The sequence below is a fragment of the Neomonachus schauinslandi genome, chromosome 10 (assembly GCF_002201575.2).
Source record: "Neomonachus schauinslandi chromosome 10, ASM220157v2, whole genome shotgun sequence".
In the NCBI taxonomy this organism is placed as follows: Eukaryota; Metazoa; Chordata; class Mammalia; order Carnivora; family Phocidae; genus Neomonachus; species Neomonachus schauinslandi.
This window is the reverse complement of record NC_058412.1, coordinates 72818886-72837559: the sequence shown is the minus strand read 5'-3', so window position 1 is coordinate 72837559 and position 18674 is coordinate 72818886.

Here is an 18674-nt window from a genome sequence, read left to right as displayed (position 1 = left end):
AGAAGAGCAAACAAGAAGCCCCCGGCTCTGCTGTCAGACAGAGGGTCCCGACAAGTGTCACCTCTCATCCCCCCCTTCCCCCCCCGCCATCCTCTCCCCTTCTGTCCAGGAGAGACGGGTGCTTCTCCAGCCTGGGGGTGGGCGCCCTCGGGGCATGCTGTGAAGGAGACAGCCGGCGAGATGCACGGGTGGGCTCCCTGTGTCAGTTTGCTCTGGAATGGCTCATTCGCCTTGCTTTGGTGTTAGCTTTGGGCATGCCAGCGTTGTGAGAGCATGTATCTCGTGGAAGAAGTCCCTCTTTGTAGAAAAAGAAATTTGATTTTTGAACTCGATTGACATTTGAAAAATATATTAGCAAGTTGGCTTTCTGATTGGCCAAAAGATATAAATTCCAATATTAATGCAGGGAGCTATTAAAGGGCTAATATACAATGAGAAACCAACCGTCCAAGGTTGATGCTGTTCACACTTTCGTGGCGCATGGGGGCTGGATGAATCGAGAGAGAAGGAAACAAGGGGCGCTCCTCATTCTTCAAGCTCTGGCTGAACACAGAGGCCACCGTGGCGATGGCTCAGACCCTGAGGTTCTAGTCAAGCTCACTCCCAAATTTTCTTTCCGGTTTTGTTCTAAGTTCCCAGCACACACACTATTTATTTCCTGCGACGGCGTGTTCCTTTTGCGCACTTCTGCGAAAATGGTAGTACTACTGTGTCGTGGTCTTTAGACATTACACGTGTGAAGTGAAATATGAAATCTCCGCTCTTGAGATGAGCAGAGTGAGGCTAAACGGGGGTTATGTGCAGGGTATCCAGAGATGGACGAGCGACTTGTTTGGAAACTGACAACATGGCCGGATGTGCTTGGAGCTGTGTTTCTGTGTGCCATGCCGGGGCAACTCATGCGGACACGATCTCATGGATGTGATGTTACCTCCTGTAGATATTGCTAACAGTGTTACATTCTTCGATTTCCAAGGGTTCTCTGTGGCTGTGTGTATATGTTTCCCGGAGGTCATTTGATTTATCTATTTTACCGAACTGATTTAGCAGGGAATGGAATCCATTCCAGCTGTTGCACGTGGATTTCCCAGCCGCCCCTAAATATGTATACTTGTGAGTGGCAGAGTGGCACTAATGAAGCTTTTTGCCTTTTGTACATTTGAGATTTTTGTATATAGTGTTTGCTGCAAGCCTGTGGAATTAATTCATTGAGTTTAGAGGTATCAACTGCTGCATGTTCAGGCATATTATAAAACTTTAGTCTATGAAAGAATAATTATAATAACGTCCAGGTGCAATACTCTGTAAGCATATTGGTTCAAGTTACCGAGAGATAAGGTGTGTTTCTTTCTTTCTTGAGGGCGGGGAGGAGTCCTTTGTATTGTTTATTTCATTTTGGTTTATTTCAGAAGATGTAAACATATATTAAGCTATATTAAGTCTCACAAATAGTTCTCCTGTGCTCTATTATGCCCTGATAGAGATAGGGAAGGGAAAGGGATGTTTTTGATGGTGGTTTCAAAGCTTGGACAGTGACTAGCTCGAGCCCCTAGGAAGTTGGTGTCCATATTTGCATCTGGCCGGTCACAGCCTTTGTTACTAACGATGACCTTCAGTTGTCTTTTGTTTTTATTTTTTTAAAAACTCAGGTGTAATTATTATCTGTTCTTACGTTAATTTCAAATATTATACTATATCAATTTGTGTGTTTGGCATACCAGTGAAGTGATGAAGAACAGTAGATTAACTTAATTTATCTTCGATAACTTGACATACTGGGGAGAGACTCTTCTGGAGTTGAGTACAAGCACAGAAACATCTTCATGGTGGCATCATCTCATTTTTTAAGAAGACATGACAAGACTGCCCATCATACTCATGCATCACTACTGCTCTGTTTTTCCTCTGCTTCCTTCACCACGATGAACTTGGAATGACCAAGCAAGCTCTAACTGCAATGCCAAATGGCCTGCACCAAGGCCTCGGTGGTGTTCCCTTCTCAGAAGGGCTTGGGCCCTTCCCACAGGACAACTGGCATTTTTGCTGGAAGGTCAAACAATACATTCCACCCGGCAGCTCCAGGCAGTCATGCGCGGGGTGTCTGGCCCAGAGACACCCCCTTTCAGCACCAGAGCTGGGCTGGCTGGGACGCCCCCTGCTTGGGGCCGGAGCTGACCAAGTTCTCACACGGGCAGGTTCAAATCCCACGTCGTCTATAGAAAAAAAGCTTGTGTGTTCCTTGAACATTCTTTGTTTCCTTTCAGTTTTCACAAGGGTTAGGAAGCGGACACACGGTTACATTTCTTTCTCATCTATCCAGCTCTTGAGTGAAAAAAAAAAAAAAAAGCCAAAAAAATACATGAAGGATAGCTGTTCTCCTGTGTTCTCTCATTATGGACTTCGTGAAGTGGAAACATCATTTTTTTCCTCCAAAGGTGAAAAAAATGCATTCTTGCTTTAAAAAAAAAAAGCTAAAAAATTACCTCTTTTTAAATTATGTGCAAAATAATTCTGGCTAAATATAAAATGTATTCAATTTTAGGGGTTTTTTTGTATTGTGATGCTTTATTTGTACATTTTTTTTTCCTTTCTGGATGTAATTTTAATCTCTTGCCATTCATTAGTGTTATTTCATTGTAAACATTATTGTGCCAAATGTACTGTATTCAAAAGGATGTGAATGTGTATTGTTTCAGAACCTAATAAATACAATGGCGTTAAATCTTATTTCTGGGCTCCAGTGAGCATTTTTATCTCCTTTGTGAGGGGCAGGGTCGCTAGAGATTCCAAATTCCAAAACCTAGACATGGTTTCAGCTTTCCCCTGTCCTTTGAAGATGCAGGAAGGATGCACATGGCCATATTGACTCACCCCAGCCTTGCCTCTAAGCTTCTGGGAATACCACCGCAGGGATGGAGGGGGCCTGAGTAGATCAGACGTGGCTCTGGGCGGTCTGGGCGTGGAGCGAAACCACCCCATCTGCCTGGGAGTGTTGGAAGATGGGCGAGCCAAGCAGGCAGCACCCGCATTTTTGTCTTTCTAGAGAAGCAAACGCTGAATCTCCCTGAAGCCAATGCCCATTCAAGCCTCATCAGGACTCAGGTTCTGATTGGCCTTTCAGAACGTCAGGTCTTTGGAATCCAGGAAACTCCTCCTAGACTGGGAGCCCCTTGCAGGCTGGACCTGGAGCACGACTGACCACTGGGGCTCAGAGCGTTAGGTTGTGCCCGCCTCCGCGGCTCGGCCAATGTTCGTGGCCATCATGGTGACTCCTGGGCTCTCCGGTTCCTCCTTCGTTCTGGGGCTCCTTTCTCATGTCACACTGCTGGTTCTGCAAGGCTCCTCCTCTTCTTTCTCCAACACAAATTTCTCAAGAATATTTGAAACTCAAAAGTACACTCTTGAGTACACCAAAATTTCAGTTAGCCAAAACTTTGTCTTCCTTAAGAGTTGTGGAAATGATTGCAGGTTTATTATTTGTCATCCTCGGGTGAAGGGATGGTCAACCTGTCATCCTTTCAGCCCTCAAAACCGCTTCCTCATAAGCCCGCCAATGACTGTGGTAGGTCATCCCGAATGTACTCTCAGTCTCCCCTCAGTAATGTCTCCTGCCTGCCTGGGGATGTAGCATGGACCTCCAGACCCCCCCACCCCCAACAGGAAAGCTGTATATATCACATAGTCTCCTCCCTGATTCAGGCAAGTTGTCTTGGTAAGTGACCAAGGAAACACAAACATCTTGTCAGCTTGTCTGTCTCATTAATTTAAATAAAAGAAGAAATAAAAGGAGCTATTCTAGGAAGGTAAGACGACGTCTCCAAGCGTTTCACTGAATGAAATCTGACCAGCCTATACGTCCCTTGCCTGGTGGCCCAGAAGAGACAGCTCCAAAGTCTGGAAGATGAGGGAACTCATCCCAAATCTATATATTCCACAAACCCCATGGAAGCTATAAGAAAGGTCAGTTGCTGATCAGCATCCCTGGTTTGGAACCTCTCTCCCACCCCCAGCCACGTTCCAGGAGAGAGAACCAGGCACTGGTCGATCTGTTCCAGGAAACCGTGGACGTTGGTTCCTGGTGAGGCTTAGATGGTTCCAGAGCTGCTTCAGGGAAGCCTGTTTGGGTGGCTGTGCCCTTGAACTGAAAACCTGCCAGCCTAACAGATTCCTCATGGAATCAATGAGCACATTGCCCCTTCTCCATCTCCTTATACCTGAACCGAGTCCAGCGCTTGCGTTAGCAGCAGCCTAAAGATCCCCATGTGATAAGATGACTGAGCCATGTGACACGTGTTGTCATAACTCTTGGGTGGCAGAGATGGAGTGGCAAGAAGGCTTAGACGCCATATTATGAAATCTGTTTCTTACTTGAGAGTACTTTAGCCTCGACGATGATACTACACTTAGGGTACGTTGGTTGTAAGCAATGCCTGAAGAATGGAACAGCTGTGCCAATCAGGAGTATCTCCTCCAGGGATGGAGAGCTGGTCAAAGAGTGTTTGTTTTTTCCAGAAGCCTGCTGCAAGTGCTTCTGCTCCCTCTTATCTCCCATCAACACCTGGAGGTTTTGTCACTAGCATAAAGGATTCCAGGAAAATATTTTCTCAAGGAAAATAGTGGCTTGTTAACTAGCATAGAGAATGTTAGAAAGGTGACGTTGGTGATATTTGAGATAGCAGATGGTCAAAGATATTTAAAGACAAATCTCCACATTGAAAAACAAAAAACAATGAAAGAAGTAGCCTTCTACTTCCCTAGCAATCGGGGCAGTGAAAATCTAAATCTGTGCAATCCCACCTCACTCGTGCCAGAATGACTACATAAAAAGGCAGACATTATCAAGTTTTCTTAAGGATATGGAACAGTTGGAACTTTCGGTGTTTCTGGTTTGAGTATAAAATGGTACGACTACTTTGAAAAATGTTTGCTACTAAAAAGGCTACTGAAAGTCTACTAAAGCCAAACAAGCTTGGCTCAACAGAACAGTCTATCAACCATAGAATAAGAAATGCATTGAGGAGTATTTACAGAATAGGACACTGGAGAGAGCCTGGAATGATTTACAGCTACGAGCAACAACATAGATGAATCTTGCAGCATAATGTCGAGTTTAAGAAGCCAGGCACAAAGGAAGGCAGACTGTATGATTCCATTTGTGTAGACTCGCGAAACAGATCATCTGTGCTGCTAGAAATCTAGCGGGCTAGTTGTTGCCTTTGTGGGGAGGGGACGTCGTGACTGGAAGGGGCCACAGAAGAAGGCTTCTAGGATGCTGGGTAAGTTTCGTTTTCTGAGCTGGGAGCTGCCCAACAGCTATGTTCACTTTGTGATCATTGACTGAGCTTATGATTGGTGGACTTCTCTCTGTGTGTATTATACATCAATAAAAAATTGCCACACACATGCACCCACCCCAGGATCACTTTTGTCTCTTACTCTTGGGGATGGCACAGGTGGGCCCTGTAAGCTGCCCGTGTCCCTCTGCTGTCCTGGCGGAGCCTCAGTCACCTAACTCCCACAGCAGCCTCTCCTGTGGCTGGCCCCGGGTCGCATTTGACCTGGGTGGACCTTTTCTTCAAGGCACTGTTGGAAACACTGAGGTTGACAGAGCTGGAACTACATGGAACTTGCTCAACGGCCACAAGACTCTTCTGTGCATGCTGGCTAATAAAATGTCCGTGTGTCTCCGAACGTGGTCCGCGGGGACCTTAGGGAGCAGCTAAGCCTCCCCGTCTGGCAGCCACTGAGATCACCAAAAAAGAAGCCCGGGAAATGCATCACCACAATTGGTTCAGGGAGTCTGTGATGAGAGGTTTGGCTTGCGGGTTTTCCGCTCGGGCAGGCAGCCGTGCCTTTCTAAACCTGTTTCCACATTCCTCAAATGGTGATAACAAGACCTACTACCCCAAAGTCCTCTTGTGGAAGGTCAGCAAGATAAAAGGTTCCAAAGCACCGCATCTAGAGTTGTGGCTCTTCTTTCTCTTCCCCAAGGCACTCTGTCCCCGATCAGAGCCCAGCCTGCATCACAGGCAGCGTGGCCTGGTCTGCCGGGGACTGCTTGGCTCTCCTGTCTGCGCTGTGCTTTGTTTCCCCTCATCCTCCAGATGGCCTGCCCCTCAGCTCTCCGGGGGCACCTACACACCCCATCCCACCTGTGAAGGACCCTCTTTGGGGCAGGAAGGGAACACGGGTGAAGACAAGGTCTTAGCACTCAGGGAAATTACAACCCACAGAAGATGTGACAGGCCCATGCAGAAGAGCAGGAGAATGCAGACAAGAGAGACAAAGATCAGCCCTGTAGATGACGCCAGGGAAGTCCAGAGAAGGAGGTTAGGTTTGTGCTATCCAGGCAGGCTTCCTGGAGGAGGCCGTGGTGAGAGGGCACTGAAGGAGGACAAGGCTGTGGGGGGGGCAAAGGGCAGAGAAGGGCCTTCCGTGTGGCCCCTCAGCTGGTTCAGGTAGTCTGGCAGTAAGCAACCTTGCCGCAAGCATCTTCACCCCATAACTAATTAGCCATAAGGCGATTTTGCTGTAAAAGAGAAAAATCACGAAAAATAGATGAAACTTTCATTAAAAGGGACATAATAAAACATGAAAAATGAGTAACATTAAAAAGACTTTATTGTGAAATTCAAAATATTTGAATACGTTCAAAATGTATAGTGTAGATTATTGGCAACACTGCTCAAATAACTGATTTTACTTCATGGATTGTAGAAAAGCGCATGTCTTCAAAGCCTTTCCATCATAATATTATACTGTGTGTGTGTGTGCGCGTGTGTGCGTGTGCTGATTGATTTGTCTCATTTGGCATCTCGCTTTTTCTTTCTTCGTTGCAATTTCTCCCTTCACTAAGAGAAGTATGTGTTTCTGAGTACGAGGACACATCTTTGTAACTGAGCTTTGTGTCGCACTGTGAAGGCCTTCCACGTTGCTGTTTGTTCTTGGCGTATGGTCACATGCCCATTGCCAGAAGCTCCCACGATCTAAGGGAAACGTGGGCTCAACACTCCGTGCTGCTGTGTAGACCATCATGAGGGTGAAGATGTATAGAATATAGAAATGGGCAAATACAAAAATGGGCACATGGCATCAATGGAGAAATAAAACCAAACCGTCAATCAGTTTTTTGTTTTTTTTTTTATCTTTTACAGCAGAATTGTCTTATGGCCAACTAGTCATGCGGCAAAAGTGTTTGCAGCAAAGATGTCTATGGCAAAGATGTTTACCGAAATAGCACCGGACCCGAGCTCAGCTTGGAGTAGCACGGAAGGCCTGGGGTGGGGGACCCGGCTTGCAGGGCAGTGGTGCAACTTCATCTCTCAACATGAGATTGTCAGGGTCACAGGAGTCCTTCAGAGTAGCCTGACCGTCTCTGCAGGTGGGACAGTCTCCTGGAGAGCCCAGCCCTGCCCTCGATAGAGGGCTGTCTTTGTGGATGACGGGAGAGATCAGGTCTCACTGCCCTCTCTGATTCTGATCAGATCCAGTAGTTGCTGCCCGAGGACTGAGATCAGGTCAGCCTCAGTTCTAGAACCCAAATGCCGAATAAACTATTCCAAGCCTTACTGCTTCTCAGGCCCTTCTGTGAGTGGCGAAGCGGCAGCAGGAAGCCGCCCGCTGCTCTCGAGGCTGGGCACCAGCTGCAGAATCTCACCATTTATGCTTCCTTCTTTGGGTTGTTAATTATTTGTTTCACCTGCATTATCCTTCTTTGTTCAGACATCGAGTTAGGCACTTGACATAAGTAACCCATTTAAGCCTCACAAAAATCACATGATTCAGGTAGTTGATAGTTTCTGTGGTAGTTAATACTCCATTTATCCCCCTTTTATAGATAAGGAAACTGAAGGTCAGAAATTACATAACTCAGTCCGTATGACTGCGTGAAACTGTTGTGTTCTTAAGCCCATTCTACAGATGGTTGCCCAAACCGTCAGACCCAGGGACAGGTCAGGTGTGCTCAGACAGGACAGAAAGTACTTAAGCACAGAACAGATAATGCAGAACTATTCGTTCTCTCATTTATTCCACAAATGTTCGTAGAGTTCCTACCATGTGCCAGCCCCTCATCGGGACATCAATAAACAAAACAGATGAAAATTGGTGCCCTTATAGAACTTAGGTGCGGGCAGGGTCTTGACAGACAATAAACAGTAAATATGACCATTAAGTGAATTATATAATGCGTAAGAAGATCAAGGCCACCCCTAACATTTGAAGCAAGAGTACAAATGGAGGTCCGGATTGTAGGGCTAAACTTTTTTTTTAAGTTATAAGTAAGGTACCATTAAAGATGTGCAGCCAGTCCCTTGTGTCACCTGCATAAGCCCCCGTGACTCAGTGCTCATCACCCCTGGGGATTCTAGCTACTCTAAGGGGATCCGCTCCTGAGGGCCCCTCCTCGTGGGTTCTGTTCACTAAGAGGTGACAGTGGTGACACAAAAGATGGCAGATGAAATCAGAGCAGGGGCTGCCCTGGACGACCCCTCCCCACCTTCCCTTGCTGCCCTCCCACTTAGCCAAGGCCAGCGCATCCTCTGGAGCTCAGGCCCATGGTGGGGGTGCAATCAGAAGACTGGTCCTGGCCAACACCGCCTTAGAAATCGTGCTCCGTGCTGACGTCCTTGCTGAAATGGCCCTGCCTTCCACTGCACCCATCCCAGATGTATGTGGGGGTGTTTAATCTGTACCGTGTGTGGACGCTGGGGTGGGGTGGGGGGCTCCTGGGTGATCCTTGTTAGGGGAAGAGTCTAAGCCGGGGAGGATAAATGCAGCCAAAGGCAGGCTGGGTGGGGCCGAGGAGGAAGGTCTTTCCTTCAATTCATATTACCACCCACTGCGGCAATGAAGAGATCCAGGAGTGGAGTGGGGAGGTGGCAGACCAGGGTGTGCATGCAGGTGTGGAAAGGGGGTGCTGGTGTGGGTGGAGGGGGCAGATCTGGGAAGGCTCAGCAGCAGCAGTTGGGAGCATCTTGGCTGCAGGGGAGCCGATTGGATTGCTGTGGGAACACATGTGCCTCGTCCTCTTGCCCACGTACCCCTCTCACTGCTGAGCTCGGTTGGAGGGAAGGAGGCTGGCTTCCGGTATGCCTGCCATGGGTCGGGCGGGCACTGTGCCGCTGAGATGTTGATTAGGTCCCCAGCTTGAGAAATGAGGGCTCTGAGGCTCAGCAAGTTCAGGAAGTTGTCCAAGCCACACAACCAGCCCCCTGCAGATGCAGAACTCAAGCCTGCCATTTGTGGCTGCGTCTAGTTGGGGCCAAAGACCTGGCTCTACCCCTGGGGCCCCTGGTCCCTCCCCCCACACAGGTCCTGCATGCTTGTCGCTTTATTTTTCCCAGAGAAACGTCACCTCCGTGTGTAGAGATATAATTGTTTGATGGAATTAGACTTGTGTTGCTCTCTCAGAAAGCTTTGAATGTGAACACTGAGGCACAGCCAGGAAACAGGGCAGAGGCCTCTGGGAATCCTTTCTCTCCTGCCCCACCCCTCTCCCCATGCCACTGCCTCCTAGCAGGGCCCTGAGAGCTGGTCCCTGAGCCCAGCAAAGCCTGCATCCTCCACCCTCAGACATCCCTCCCAGCACCAGAAAAAGAACCCCTCCCTATGGACTATTCTAAGCAGGAAGCCAGTTTTCAGTTCACTGGAAAACAGGAAATGCCTCCAAGGGTCTGAAGTCTCTTTAGTCACTGCGCGCCCTTCATGCAGGGTCTGCGTCCCAGGCCAGCTGCTGAGCACAGCCCCAGATGCAAGGCCACCCCAACCCCCAGCCTGGAGAGCGTGAGCCTCGGTACCACTCACAAGCCCCTCTGCTCCCGGCACCAGAGCTAACTTCTTCATCCCCTGCTCAGGACACGGGTCCTTCTGGACCGGGCGAGAGCCCTCAGGATGCCATGGATGCTACATGAAGCACCAGGGAGGCTGATTAGCCTCTCACCAGAGCCAGAGACCTCAGCCCCCGCCGAAGGCTGACCTCTCACCCACCCCCACCCGACTGATTTCTAAACCCCGTCAGAGATTGGTGGGCCCCCAACAAAGCCTGACTTCCTAGTCCTTTCCTATGGTTTGCTTCCTCATCCTGGTTACACACTCACCCTCTAAACTTGACCTTGTCAGAAACTAACCTTTAGTATTAACCACGGCTTCACTTCCTCCCCCTGGCCACAGACCAAGCTCGAATGCTCGCCAGCCTCCTTATCCATTCAGACATTTACTGAGCTTCTACTGACTGCTAAGTGCTGTGAGCCCAGCACAGCCTGGTGGGGTGGGGGGATGGGGGGTGGGGGGTGATGTAGGCCTCACACATGAAGCCCTAATCAGATTGGGGAGTGGGGGCGGGGGGAGGGGAGTGGGAGCCTTGTCTGAGACTCCAATGCTGTCACTGTCTCTGACTTGCTGGGTGACCTTGGGTTGGTCACATCATCTCCTGGGCCGGGATTTCCATGGGTTCCTCTGCAGCGGGATGGCATGCGCAGATGGTCTCTGAGCTCCCCATCCTCCATGGTACATGCCAAGGGGAAAGCCTAAAGCAGTCTAGGACATGAGACATCATCAGTGTCGGGAAGGTGTAAGGGATCAGGCACTTCTAGTTCTATGTGGTAGATGAGGATTCAAGGAATCCCTCCTCCATTTGAATGTTGGTTGTTTGGTTCCACCATAGATGGTGGGTCCCTGACTAGATACCACTAATAGTTCTTCCTGCCTCAGCTTTTCCATCTGTGAAAAGAGGTGTGACACCAGCCGTTCAGGATTCTGGCTGTCTATGAGTTGACCCAGATGGCAGAGGAAACCATGGGTTTTGGGGATACCAGGGTAATTTGGGATAAAGACCACCCAGGGCCCAGCACAGGAGCTTCAAGCTCAGTTTGATTCCCCAAAAGGCACAGGGATGGCAGTGGGTAGAGTGCAGACTGGCTGTGAGGGGGACAAACCACTCTTTAGAAACCTGCCCCCATTCTCCCATCATTAACTGAATTAATAAGCTCGTTCCTTATTAACTGCACAATGCCCAGAAGTCCACCATCAAGGAGCAGCAAGCTCATGCACAGGCAGTGCCCTGCACCTCACCTGCACGTTACCTGTCCCTAGCCCCCCGCACAGGCCTGCTTCCTTGACCAGCCCTCTTCCCCATAACTGCTGAGAGCAGGACACTGAAAGAAGAGCAGATACTGACTGGGAAAATCCACCAGGGCAGGTGAAGATAGATGGGTCTAGAGGAGGTGAGGTCTGAGGACTCCTGGGGTCTCCAAGTTCTTTTCATGAGGTGTAATCTATGAGCAATCTGTCGCTGTGTACTCAAACACCTCAGAACTTAGCTTAAAACCACAGACATTACCTCATAGTAACTCAAAGTAAGTCAGGACGCAGGCATGGCTTAGTTGGAAGCCTCTCCTCAGGGTCTCCCGCCAGCTTCAGTTAAGGTGGCAGCTGGGGCTGCAGTCTCATCCAATGGCTCAACTAGGGGAGGGTCTGCTTCTGACTCACTGCCGTGGTTGTGGGCAGGCCTCCGTTCATCACTCAGGATATCGGCCAGAGGCCTCTTTCAGTTCCTTGCTGGGTGGGCCTCCCCACAGCGCAGCTTGCACCATGGCAGCTCACTTCCCCCAGAGCGAGAGAGCAAGAGAGGGCACTCAAGGTGGAAGCCACAGTCTTTGTGACATCATCTTCAAAGTGACATCCTGTTGCTTTTGCTCTGTGTGTTCCTTAGAAGCAAATCACCGGGTCCAGCCCACACCCAAGTGGAGGGGATTCCACAAGGGCATGGAGATCAGGGGGTGGGGGTCATTGGGAGACACGTCAGATGCCGCCTAACAGAGGATCCGTGAGGCTCTCTCTTTTCCAACATATCTCTGTGATACTGGATTTTCTCCATATACTTCGCCCAGAAGAGACTTCATGCAGAAACATACGTGAGAATCCAGCGGTCCTCCATAAAGCTGCATATGAAAGAGATTTGTAGAAATGGAAAACAATGCCACTATATTGATAGATGTAACCCACATTAATAAAGGCTCATTGGGGTCCTCCTAATTTTCAAGAGTATAAAAGGATCTTGAGATCAAGAAGCTTGAGAATGAGGGCGCCTGGGTGGCTCAGTCGGTTAAGCGTCTGCCTTCGGCTCAGGTCATGATCCCAGGGTCCTGGGATCGAGCCCCACATCGGGCTCCCTGCTCTGTGGGGAGCCTGCTTCTCTGTCTGACCCTCCCCCTTCTCATGTGCTCTCTCATTCTCTCTCTCTCAAATAAATAAAATCTAAAAAATAAATAAATAAATAAAAATTTGAAAAAGAAGCTTGAGAATGACAGGTCTTGAAGGTTAGAGCTAGGAGACTATCCAAGGAGGGTTGCCCTGGGGGGTGGGGGGACATGCCAGTGAGAAACCTCCCAGCCCCCAAACACCTCAGAAGCCTCGATGCCTGGGAGAGAGGCAGCCAAACACAGCTAGTGAGACCAAGAGCCTACAGTCTACCTTTCACTTTCTTTACAGCTTTGCACACAAAGTGTCTCTGAATGTCTGTCGTTTTGCATCTGGGTGCGTGAATAGGTCCACCATGCACACATAGTAGTTGGCGTGGGCATATGTGTGCATGAGCTTGCACAGGCAGATCTGTGTGAGCACGCATAAAAGTTGTCATGCATACGCAGATCTGTGTGTACGAGTGCCCGGGTAAGGAGCTCCTGGGAGTGGGCAGGGCCCGGCCTGCAGGTCCAGGGGCATCCTGCTACAGGCCAGGGTGGCATGGACCACCACCTCCACGGCCGTGCATCCCTGCAATCCCCTCTGCCCTCAGCCCCTGCACTCAGCATGACTCTCAAATATTTTCATCTTCTATGGGAACTTCCTGTTCAGCTTCCTGTTGTTCTTGGACTTTTCTTTTTCAGTTGTATGGGGGTGTGTGTGTGTGTGTGTGTGTGTGTGTGTGTGTGTGTGTGTGTGTTTAAGGTTGTAATTCTTTTAATCTGTTTTAATCTGCCTTTCTGTTTTGTGGGCCCCGGCCACCTCTGAGGGGAAGAAGATACCCCGCAAGGGCAGGCCAGGGCCTTGGCTGGAGTTAAAGGCTCTCAGGCACTGAACACGGGGAATAACTCCTCCTTCCATCCAGATTAACTGAGGCTTTAAAAACCCCAGTTTATTCTGTAGAAACTGTTCTGTGCAAGGGGCAGCAGGAGGGGAAAGAGACCTGAGGGGAGCAGAATGTGCCACCCCAAAATATGCCTCTCTGGCCCAAGGATCATTTTGAGCTGCCTATTCTGAGAAAGTGCAGACACAGGAGAAGCTCTGAAAACACAGTAGAATTTCCTTAATCCCTCGTAGGGAAATTCACACTGGTAAAGGAAAGCACTTATTTGTCATCGTGTTTCCCTTTCAGTGCTAAGCAGGGAACCTCTACCAGAGATAACTTTTTCACTGGGAGATTTATCTGCAAAGCTGGGCAAGCTTTCTTTCCTTACACTTCCTCCTCTGCCCTTCCCCAGAGTTGCCTTTTCCCCCTCCAGAAGCCCCAGGTCCCTGTCCCTTCCTTCCTCGGGAGGGTAGATAGGCCTCAACTGTCTGGTCACCTTTTGAGTCTCCTATCTTTGTGGGGCTCCTGACCGCACACACCAATGTAATTAAAATTGGGGGTTTTTTTTCCTCCTGTTCATCTTACATTACTTAAATCCATAGACCAGCCACAGAATCTAGAAGAGTAGAAGGGAACATTTTTCCTCCCCTGCAGGCCTCAAGGCAGATTTCTGGGGGCGTGGGGCAGGGGGTGGATGGGGCGGGGGGAGGTGGGCAGAGAAGGCCTGATGAGGGCAGTACCCCAGGTTTGCGGGCTCAGTGACTCTATTAACCCTGCCCTCCACCCACCTCTCCCGCTGTTGCTGAAGAGGTAGGAGCACAGCTGACAAAGAATGTGGGCTGTGGCCAGAGCCCAGCCTCGGGTTGGCCCCGCAAGTCCCCGGCCTCACCCCCTGGCCGGCCCCTTCTCCCAGATGGATGGTCCTCTGCATAGACTGGTACCTGAGCCCTTGGCTGTCCCTCTGTTTGTGCCTTTCATTTCCCAGCCACCCTCCACCACACCAGATTCTTCTTTCACATTGTCATCAAAACTCCTCCAGGGAATCCTTCCCTGGCACTCCTAGGCCAAGGGGAGAGCTTTGTCCATGATGCCCCTCGCCAGAGCCACCCCCCAGGTCTCCTGCCCCTGTAGCTGGTCTAGTGGTTGAACCATCCTTGAGCTGCCTGTCACCCCCGCCTCAGGCAGAGTCCAGTGGCAAGTGACCCCAAAGCTAGACCAGCCCACTTCTCTTGCCTGCCTGGAAAGGGCAACTGGTCGCCTCCAGCTGTTGGTGGCCCACAAGGGCCCCACACACATGAGAACTAGAATTGTCATTTCCGAATATTGTTCAAGTAAAAATGAGGACTCTTGGGCTCCACCCCTCAACTTAGGAAGTCAGATCTGAGGGCGGGGGGTTTCAAGGGTGATCTGATACGCAACCAGGGCTGTGAAAAGATCCTCCTGTGTCTAGGGTGTCCTGGGTTTCTAGCTGAGGGACTGCCATGGTTGGTGCCCGAAAGTACAGGAGGAACTGAAAGGGAGACAGGGAGATGCCACGCAAGGAGCACAGGTTCCAAGGTCTCAGGGATCTGCCACTTGCTAGGAGACACTGAGCAAGCTGCTTGCATTGTCAGTGTAGAGACCCTCACGCCTTCCTCGCAGGGTTGTCGGGTGGGGAAAAGATGCCGACCGTGCCCAGGCTGGCTCCTCCCGGGGTTCAGGGCGGTACCTTAGAATGGTGTGGAAGGAGAAACCTCTCAGCCCATCTTCAGGACCTGGGGGAGGGCTAGCGCTCACCATTGCTTTGGGCCTTCGCACCCCAGCCTTGGCCTGAGGGAGCTCCTTGAGACTAGTGTTCAGTGGGCCCACCGGGATGGTTCCTCTGAGCCCAGCCCAAGAAAGCAGAACTCCTGAAACCTGTTGTTTATGAGCAGGAATAAAGGGACAAAACACTGCTTCCTGGTTAAACCATCTCCTGTAGACGTCATCTCTGCCCAGACACCTTTGTCCCCTGAGGCTGCTGTTCCCTGAAGCCACTACAGTCCGAAGAGGGGCAGTTTGAGCTGAGCCTGTGACCCACACTCACCTCCAGGGAGTTGTCCTGCCCCCACTGCTGCCTCCCTCTGGAAACTTCCCTCAGGACCCACTGAGTGAACCTCCCTCAAAACCAGCTCAACTTCCACCGTCTGCCTTCATTTGAACTGATAAGGCCCTCATTGCCCCAGACCCCCAAACTGCCCACCAAGGATTCAAGATGGTAGTTTAAAATGTCTTCTCTCCTCCCAGCTCTCCCCAAGACTCTAGCTAATCCCTATTTACTTCAGCCATCACACATGTCCTCAAGGGTCTTCCTGCTCTGATCACTCCTGGGCCCAGCTATATCCAATCCTCTGCTATTCCTTCCTTCTCAAGCCTTCCCACTGGGACTCCATCACCTCAGACCCACCCCTACAACCTTCACTATATCCTCAGCCTGTGTGCCTTAGCCCCGCCCCCCCCAAAGTCTTCCTGTCCCCTGTAGCCCTCCCCAGTGAAGGCAGCTTTCTGCCCGTCCAGAGCTTGGGTAGCTGTTTTCCTTGCCTTCCACTGACATCCCCAAGCCTTTTTATACCTTCCTTCCAAATCCCAGCTCCTGCGACACTGACCCCATCTTACCATACCGTCTGCACCCACCACCCCTCTTCTAACCTTCCCGCTCTTCCCTCTTGCATTGAAGATTCCAATTGTTGGCTCATTTTTTCCCATGCATGACTTCATTCTAAGAGACTATAACATCCATGGAGCCCCTGCATCTAATGCCCTGATCTCCCAGTTCCCTGCCCTCCCTGCCTCCAACTCCAACTTTCTTCCACCCCAAACCAGCCCCCCCATCCCGATAGTCACCCCATTCCTATTCAGCCCCAGTAACTGCAGCATCTCTGAAACTCAACCACAAGCCTCAGACTGTCTCACCACAACCTTCTAGCCTTCTAGCCAACAGTGCACTAAGGTTTTGTATCCCCTCAAGGAAACTGCAACTTCATTGAGACTTACAATCCGTTGAGCCCACCACCTCTTCACCATCCATCAGCCTACTTTTGTCTTCATAGTTCTCTTTACCTGGCTGAGAGTCCATCATCATTATAATGACTATTCTTTCAAACACTCTTAGCTTCCTTGGGGCTTAGCGTTACTTGTCTGGCAAAATTCCAAACTTGGTTAAATCCAGCAATTCCACTGTGCCTACCCCAGAGCAGCTAAATATTGGTTGAGAAAAATCATAAACTCTAGCTCGAAGGCTCCCCCTTACCTTCATGACCACAAAACACAGTGGCCATTTAACTTTTCCTGGCAATCCTTGGATGGTTCCCAAATAAGTTTGGTCTCCCATTCTAGAAGATGATTAGCTAATACCTTTCTCTCTTGCTGAACTTCTGACTTCTTTCCATCCCATAATTTCAGCTGATGACTTTGCCTTATGCTTATGGGGGAAATAAAAGCCACCAGTCAAAGAATTCCTCATCCTTCCACCTCCAAATCTACTATGGTGAGGACCACAAGGACAATTTGAATAGAGGCCATTATAACCAACACTCTTGATTTGCTCTTGGTTTAAACAGGAAGTCTATAGCTTCAACAGTGAGTATAATGATTGCTAGAGATTTGTTTTTTGGGTTTTTGTTTGTTTGTTTCCTTTTGCTTTGTTTTTCATACAGTTTTATAATCTATACTCTTGCTGTAGGTTTTTGAAAGCCATCCCTTTTCATGTTATTTTCTAATGTCAGTTTGCTATGAGATCTGGTTTGTTTGTTTTATCATGATTGAGTGTTGGATTTTATTAAATATATTTTCTATATTAACTGATATAATTATATGGAGCATAGTGATCCATAGACAAATGAATGAGAAATAATTGATGTTGTAAATCACTGAGTTTTAAGGTGCTATTTGTTACATGACATTATCATGGCAAAACCTGACTAATGTACTTTATAAAATAAGCTGGATAGCTTTTGTTCTCTTTCTATTATCTGAAACAATTTGTATGTTTTTCTGTTCTCTGAAATGAAGCTTCCATTTAAACCATCTATGCCTGGTATCTCTTGAGAGAAGGAAGCTTTGGTTACTGATTCACCTTCTTTTAGTCTCATTAGTTGATTTACTTATTTTTGAAATTCTCCACATGAGTCAATTATTACCATTTATGTTGTTCCAGAAATGTATTCATTTCACTCAAGTTTTTTATTTTTTCTAATATATGCATTTATTACTATAAATTACCCTGTAAGCAATACTTTCACTGCATCCCACAAATGTTGCTACTTGTCTTTTCATTTTCATTTAGTTCAAAATATTTTTAAATTTCTTGAGATTTTTTTTTAAAGATTTTATTTATTTGACAGAGAGAGACAGAGCAAGAGAGGGAACACAAGAAGGGGCAGTGGGAGAGGGAGAAGCAGGCTTCCCACGGAGCCAGTAGCCCAGTGCAGGGCTTGATCCCAGGACCCTGGGATCATGACCCGAGCCGAAGGCAGACACTTAACGACTGAGCCACCCAGGTGACCCTCTTGAGATTTTTTTTTTACTCATGTTATTTAGAAGAGTAATGTTTAATCTGTATTTTTGGTGGTAATCTTTTTGTTATCAACTAGTTTAATTCCCTTGTGGTCTGAGAGCATACATGGTATGATTCCTACTCTTTTAAATTTGTTAAATTGTGTTTTATGGTGCAGAATATGGTCTATCCTGGTGACTGTTCCATGTGAGCTTGAGAAGAATGTGTTCTCTGCCATTGGATGAAGTAGTCTATAGATGTCCATTATATCCAGTTGATTGATGGTGTTGTTGAGTTCAACTATGCCCTTGCTGATTTTCTGCCTGCTGGCTCAGTTCATTCCTGATAGAGGGGTGGCAAAATGTCCAACAATGATAGTGGATTACTCCATTTCTCTTTACATTTCTATTAATTTTTGCCTTCCACAGTTCGATATTTTGTTGTTAGTTGCATATACATTAAGGACTGTTATGTCTTCTTGGAGGAAGACATTACCCTTTTATCAGTATGTAATGCATTTCTTTATCCCTGATAACTTCCCTTGCTTTGAAGTCTGCTCTGTCTGAACTTAATATAGCTATTCCTGCTTTCTTTTGATCAGTGTTAGTATGGTATGTTTTTCTTCATTGACTAATTTTTAATCTATATATGTCTTTACATTTGCATTTGAATGGGTTTCTTGTAAACAACATATGCTTGGGTCTTGTTTTTTGATCCACTTTGACAATCTCTATCTTTTAATTGGTGCATTTAAATCATTGATGTTCAAAGTAGTTATTGATATAGTTGGACTAATATCTATCATATTTGTTACCATTTTTCTATTTGTTGCCTTTGTTCTTTGTGTCCAGTTTTGTCTTCCACTCACTTTCTACCTATCATAGTTTTAACGGAGCATTTTATATGATTCCATTTTCTCTCCTTTCTTAGCATATTTTTTTGCCTTTTTTAGCAACTGCCTTAGAGTTTGCAATATACATTTGCAACTAATCTGACTCCACGTTTAAATACCACTATACTGCTCACAAGTAGTATGAGAAGCATATTATTTAAAATAGCCCTATTTCCTCCTTCCTGTTCTTTGTATTATTGCTG